Below are 7,234 nucleotides of genomic sequence, written 5' to 3'. Positions count from 1 at the left end.
AACACATGTTTTTCAGATAAAAAAATTTATAGTTATCAAACAATAAGAAAAAAAAATGATGGTTGAAGATAGTTTATTTCCAGAAATTGAAAGAAAATAACTCGACTGATTTTTTTTAACTGTCAAAAATTATGGAATTTTTGTCATTTCCAACTGCGATGCCTACTGTTGTAAATAATTTTTTGCCTTTTATTTTACATAAATTTCGAAGCTCCGTCAGTAAAAAAAAAAATAATAATAAATTAATAAAAATAAATAGATAGATACTTAAAAATAAAAATTAAATGAATATCAACAATCTACGGTGAATGTCATAATTCCCATAATCACGTTGGGGTATGTTCAGAATATTTATTATATACCATTATTTTGCATATTTCTGGAAAGTGTAACAATTGCCTGGTGTTCACCACACTGTCGTTTTTTTTGTTTTGTTTTAATGTTAAATAACATTACATAATATATACTTGTCCGATATTCCTCAGAGTGATAATATTTCTGATAGAGTCATCGACCATTATTCCCAACGCTGATGTCTTATTAAATTTAAGAGACTGTTTTCCTCGCCATCTTATGATTAAGGTTAAATTTGTGATTTCGATTTTTTCTTAAAAAAGCTCTTGATAGTAGAAAAACATTCTAAAACACTTTCGAGAAGAAAGGGAAAAATGAGGATGTTGCTTTATTAGATTCGAAGAAATAGATCTGCTTAGTAACTTATAGAAATTCCATGAATTTTTTCACATTAAAAAATAAAGAGTCATTAGAATATGTGTTAATTTATTTTGGATACGTAGGTGATTTACACCGCATCGCTGTAGAGCTGCACAATGGGCTATTGGCGGCCATATGGGAAACATCCACGGGCATGAGGATCTGGGAAAGAAAATTTTCTCCAGATCCCTGTTCCCATGGTACTGATCAGTGATAGACGGCAGGATTCCACAGAGCCATTCCATTATTTTACGAGCACGTATATCGCATGTACTCAGTGGATCTTAAGGCCTGTTTAGACGATCCAATTTCTTGGACAGAGATTGATTGATATTGATGGAAACTTCGTTTTGCTTTGAGCTTGGATCGTGTAAACAATCATCCAAGAACTTGGTCCAACTTCTTGGACGAATGCAGAGCATGTTCTACTTTACATCCAAGTTTTTTCTCCCTTAACCAATCAGCTTCTTAGGTTTCGCGACGTCAACAAGCAGGTAGTAAATTATGTCATTTAGCTGTCTGTTTTCATATATTTTAGTCCAAATAAATTAATCTGTTGGGGTTTATTTGTGTTATTATGATTTTATTTGAATTTATTTAGCAATTTTAAACTTATGTAAGTATTATTTTATAATGTTGAATAGGAACAATGCGCATGCGCAAGTTTTTCTTTAACGAATCAGTGACATTCAAGAATTTGGATAGTGTCAACGAATCATCCAATTTCTTGGATAGAGAAATCCGTCCAATTTCTTGGATTCAAGAACTTGGACCGTGTAAACAGGCCTTTAGCGGAATCAAAAAATCGAACGCGAACCCCTCCGGATCTGTAACCACTGGCAAAGCCGGATTAACCATTAAGCACACTATAAGCACGTGCTTAGGGCACCAGAGGATAGGGGGGCACCACAAAGCCTAACTAAATGTTCGCAGTAAATTTTTTTTTTTTTTGAACATTGATAATAAATTTATTATTTTGAGCTTCCATTTTAAGAGTAGATAACAACCATTTCTAAGTACGAAATTTCACATAATAAAAGAAAAAAAAAACAAAAGATGTTTTGTATCAAAAATTTTCGGTCTTATAATGAAATTAGGTAGTGAATTTCTATGCGATAAAGGCTCTATTTATTTATCCATTACAATGATTCCATAACATGCTGCTACGATTCATGTTTACTGAATATTTTTCGCAGTTGTAGCAAGTTAATACTCCGGCAATTTGATATTTTTATGAAGAAGAATTTGATTTACAAAATTTTGATGCAATGGTTTGATGATGTAAAAAATGTGATTTTTGATGTGAAAAAAAAATTTATGTTGTGCATGTTTGCAGTTTTTGTGCACGTTTTTGTTTATACTACGTATAATATTTGCTTATACTATATTTTGAATTATATTCTCATTGCAACTGGAAAATAAGTCATCAAATTACGTAAAGGTTGTGTTGCAAAAATTTATTTCAAAAATTTACTTCAAATAATTTTTTTTATTCACTAAATTAAGAAAAAGGAGTTGTGTTTAAGTATCATTTTTCGAAATTTCTTTGTGGAGGAGAGGTTAAATTTGCGAAAAATAAGACCACACACTTCGCATCACTTATGATTTTTTTTTATCTATGTATATCGAAATTAGATTTTAAGATTTAAAATATATACTACGTAATATGAATGCAAGCAGCTAGTTTTTTGAATAAGGAAAGAATTATAGGTTCCTTAGTCCTTAGAGTCTTGTATAAATACAAATGTTATAAAAGTTGAGCACAAAAGATGCGTAAATTCTCAATGTGAACCGGATGTTCGTTGACATTGAAAAATACGTTAAGAAGAGTACCCATTAAAACTAATTTAATTTTGAAAGCAAATGTAAGAAATAAGTAGCAATAAAATCAAATTTTCAATCATTGAATTGGGTTTAGTGCAAGTAAACTATATTTTGTGCATCTTATAACGAAATTTGTAAAAATTATAATTAAGAAATAAGAAAAGTACTGAAAATTTCAAATTAAAAATAAATAGCAAATTTAAGAAAGATATTTTTATTAATTAAATTTCAAAATATGTTTAATAACTAATAAGGAAAATCCTTAATGATAATGATTATATATATATACAATATATGTGTGTAGTTTCATCAACTTTTATTATGATGATAATTTGAACATGTAAATATTTTGAATATAATATTATTTCTGTCACTAAAAAAGAAATTAATACTTGTGCTTAATTTTTACTTGTAGCTCGTATGTAAATCAGATTGAAATAAATAAATAATTAGTTAAGGTATTTCCATTATCCATTTAACTTTTTCTTAAAATAAAAATTGGTCATTCTGCATAAACGAGTGGGGAAAATATTGTTGTTCCCTGTTATTTTATTATAAGTAACAGACTTCTGGGAAACGTGGTTCAATTTAATCTGATCTTGCTTTCTGCCTATAACAAACAATCCCGTCGTAAAACAACAAAAGCTGTATATTGCCAGCATTCGATTCCATGAATTCGAAGATTCCTGAAAAGGACCACCGTGATTGTCACCAACATATGTGTTAGAATACAAAGCTAAATTTTCTGAGAAGAAACACTTTAAGGACAAGACAAGTGTAACCAATTGATTTACTACAGACAGAGAACATCCTTTCATCTTCAAGCATCCTATAGGGGACTCATTCCCCCTTCTTTTTTTTTTTTTCAAAAGAAAAAATGGTGCATATCTCAGAAAATTCAAATTTTCTTCATTTCGAGGGGGTAGGGGGTAGAGATACAAATAAATGGTGACTTATAAGATTGAAGAAAATGGGAGGTCTAGGAAAAGAAAAGTTTTTTGATTGACATAATTTTTAACCAATAACATTATTCATGCTACAATAACTAATTTCTCGTATTTACACACCCCCGTGTATACATGAATGCACAGAACGTGACTGCACTGAATCCTACATGAATGCACAGAAAAAGCTTATTCTACTAAAACATTATTCTAAATTATTGCTTTTGAAAGCATGCTGTAATAGTGTGAAGCTGATGTTGCTTCAGGTAGTAGCTAAACCCTTCAAGTAATTTTATCAATAATTATTATTTATCGATCAATATTGATTGTGTCTAAATCAATATAAGTGAAGAGTTTAATTTTCCTAAAGAATTATTATATTTTAATAATAAAAAATTAATTNTTTTTTTTTTTTTTTTTTTTTTTTTTTTTTTTTTTTTTTTTTTTTTTTTTTTTTTTTTTGCATTTTAAGCATTCTATCACACAATAATACTCAAAAGTAATAAAATTAAATTTCAAGTTTTTGTTAAAACTACAATGTGACGCATTTTTTAAGAGGGGATGATGCCGCATTATAAGTTTTAAGAAGTAATTAAATTTTTTTAATGATTGATCTTATCGAAATAAATTTCAATCTATGACGTTATAATTAAAATAGTTATTCGATTTAAAATAAAAAGTTTAGGTAACAATAAACAAATTTTACTTCGATTTATTTTACGAATTTGTCTTTAAATGTTGTAAAGAATATGTAAAATGTTTAGTACATACAATTTTAGTAGGCAAAATAGATTTTAGTAGGTTTAAGATAAATGTTGGTTTAATAAAATTACATACAATACTTCTGTTTATGTTTCTAAGGATTATATTTTTCCAAACCTAAAATTATTTTCTATAAAACTAATGTGGTATTATGTACGCGTATGCATACAGGAATAAAAAATATCGTAACACAAAAAAAATGAATAAATTAAAAATGATGGTTTGTTATTTTCTACTGATTATTATTTAAGTTTAGTTTTTATATTATATTCATTGTTGCTATACTTATGTTTTTGTTTTGTATTATAAAAACACGAATGTTCCGAATTTGTAAATGAAAATCTGATCATTGAATTTATAGTTATTTAAAGTATTTTGTTTATGCATTTATTTACTTATTGAGGACAGAGTTTTTATTTACTGTAACAGCTTTTTCAGACCAAAGTTACTGCTATCACTTATGAGAGTTTTAAGTACAGGTTTAATGCAGTAGTTTTAAGTGATTTCTATCATTTTTTCTAAAAGGTCATTTTTTTACTAGTCAAATTAAGATTTAATTGATAGTTATTTATTGCTCTTAAGCTCTTCTGTACCTTTGACTTTGACAGGTCAACTAACTACGAGAATGTCCAAAATATTAAACAAAATAGTAATAATTCTATTAGATAATTAGTTCTGTTTTCCACAGATGCAATCTAGAGTGAGTTGTTATTATGAAATAAGTTCATTTCTGATTTTTAATCCAGATTTTATGGGATCATTTAAGATAATTGTTGCATTTATAAAATTACTCATCACTATTTTTTCCCTTCATTTCTCTTCCTATCATTATTAATATATTAGGTTTAATAAGGAAAAAGGAATAATGAAAAGCATTATTATTTGTAAAAGTTATGTGTTATTATATACAGTGCGTAAAATAAAAAAAGTAAAAAACCTGAATAACTCTTGATTTAATGATCGGATTTTAACTTACTAGATCTCAATCTAAATGGTTTGAGGGCCAAACTTAAAATATGCTAATTAGTTGGTGCAGAAGATATTTTTTTAAGTTATGAAATCGGGCAAACGTGCTTCCTCTACCTACATATGTATATGTTGTTGAATTTGGATATTTGTCTCTCAAAATATGGATGGTATTCACAACATGGAAATTAAGATCCCAAAAGTTTTTTTAGGTTGAAAGTTTGGGCTCCTTTATTTAATTGCAGTTTTCATGCATTTCGCCATGTCTCGAGAACTTTTGAAACGAATTGAAAAATTTTTGCACTTAATAATAAAATTCATTAACCTAAAAATAATTCCCTGTCAAAAATATTTTTTTAAAAATTATTTATTATTAATAGTCGGAGCAATTTTGAATTCAAAAATATACAAACTATTACATAATTTTAAAGAATATTAATTTAAATAGTAAAATACAAAATTTGAACAAAATCTGTCGAAAAGTTCTTGAGAAATTAAATGTTAAATATATAACTTTTTTAAAATTGAAAGATTCAGGTTTATTTGATTGATTTAGTACAGATTAAATTTTGTATTTTGTCATTTAAAATGACATTTGTTAAATTTTCAATTTAAAGTTCTTTCGACTATTCTCTTAATAAATAAAATAATATAAAATGATTAATACTTCTTACAAATTATTTTTGACAAGGAACTATTTTTAGGTAAATGAATTTTATTATTGTGTGCTAAAATTTTTTAGTTCGTTTGAAAAATTCTCGAGATATGGTCATTTATTTCGATAGTCAAGAATTCGAATCAATTGAAAAAAAAAGGTATGCTTTTTTAAGAAAAAGTACGTGTCTGTTTTTCTAATTTAAAGTATTTTGAGTCTTAGTAAATAAAAGTTCAAACTTCCGATCATAAGTTATTCAAAGTGTTTGCTTTTTTGCACATACACACAAACATAAGTTATTTTTTTAATATTAATTGAAAAGTTTTCAATTGATTATATTATTTAAAAAAAATTTTTTGATTTAATTTGAGTAAATATTTTTTTAACAAAAAAAATTTGATTTTATATTTTGAATTAACACGTGACTTAGTACTAGATATATTTTTTATTGTTAGAGGCGGGAGGGCACCAAAATATTTTCAGTGCTTAGGGCCTCAAGAGGTCTTAATCCGGATGCCCATTTGTACCTATCAAATTCGAAAAATTAGTTGCGTTAGATCCGCGTTTCTTTTTTAAACTAACGTTAAAAGTAGTTGCCAGGAATCTCTACAAACTACTGTCAAACCTTAAAAAGACATACCAGCGTAATGCATACTGCAAGGTGGCACTTATCCTTTAAAAAAAAAAATGAAAATCTCTCTATTCATCCCATAATTAAGAATAATGAACAACGTTTATTAATCATAGTCGTATTCCACACGCTAATATTTTCCTAAATCTTTTCTAGAAACTTCTTCAGGTAGAACAAAGCAAAACTGTTAATAAAGAAAACAAAGCATATTTATAACTAAATAAAATTAAACAATTATTATAATTATAACTAGAAAAACAAAAACGTAATAAAATTTAATAAATAAAACGCATCGAAAAATTTTAATTGCGTTTCTGTTTTAGAACAATAAGCGCTTTATTTCCCATTTTTTAAACCCAAAATAAATTTTGTCTATGTTCGTTGTATGGGTGGTGTTCTCAATATAAATGTATACAACGATTACGAGCTCTTAACCTGCTCTATTTCCGGTTAGAAAGTATACAGCTGCGTACTACAGCTTATGCTGCTCTGCTAGGCGATATTTACAAACAAATAATTTTGTTTTTAATGAAATATATAAATTACATAATTTCTGAGCTCAAATCTGCTGTATTTCATAAGATATTAATGATATCAAGTAATTCTGTTGAGTTTAAAGTGAAAATCTGTTTCTAATAGATGGTGTTTTCTACACTAGGGAACGCTGCAAGCTCGGTACCGCCTAAATTTCCGGATTACTGTTTCCGTTGTAATTTAAGGTCATTTGGCATCATTGTG

Source organism: Parasteatoda tepidariorum, chromosome 2, assembly GCF_043381705.1.
Source record: "Parasteatoda tepidariorum isolate YZ-2023 chromosome 2, CAS_Ptep_4.0, whole genome shotgun sequence".
Taxonomy (NCBI): Eukaryota; Metazoa; Arthropoda; class Arachnida; order Araneae; family Theridiidae; genus Parasteatoda; species Parasteatoda tepidariorum.
The sequence above is the reverse complement of the archived record's forward strand: the minus strand, read 5'-3'. Positions refer to the sequence as shown.